Raw genomic sequence first — 538 nt, 5'->3', positions numbered from 1 at the left:
TTTTCAATCATTTGTTGGGAGAAAATTTCCCTATTATGATGAATAAGAAGATATCCATCCAAGCAGTTCAACTAACTCAAAATAGATAGATTTCAAATGAAAATTGTGGAAACATATTGTAATTTAAGGCACCAAAACCAAAGACAGAGAAATAATCTTGAAAGCATCACTGAAAAAAATGAATTTATCTACAAAGGGCAACCAATAAAACTAAGCTCTGATTTCTTGGCAGAAACCATGAAGTTGAGAAGGTAATGGGATGATATACATTAAATCTTGAAAGAAAAAATAAATAAATAAATACTGCCAACCATGAAGTGTATATTGAGCAAAACTGTCCCTCAAATATGATAGTGAAATTAGTACATTTCCAGGTAAAGAGAATTTAAGAGAATTCATTAAAATCAAACCAACCTTGCAATAAATGCTGAAAAGAATTCTACAAACAGAGAACCGACAATAACAACTAACCAATGATCAACATTCATGATGGCATATCCTAGAAACCAATTTAGGCATAAAAGTATCCAAAGTAAAA

The sequence above is a fragment of the Orycteropus afer genome, unplaced genomic scaffold, assembly GCF_000298275.1.
Source record: "Orycteropus afer afer isolate SDZICR_OR568_19922 unplaced genomic scaffold, OryAfe1.0 scaffold00022, whole genome shotgun sequence".
In the NCBI taxonomy this organism is placed as follows: Eukaryota; Metazoa; Chordata; class Mammalia; order Tubulidentata; family Orycteropodidae; genus Orycteropus; species Orycteropus afer.
This window is presented reverse-complemented; position numbering follows the sequence as displayed.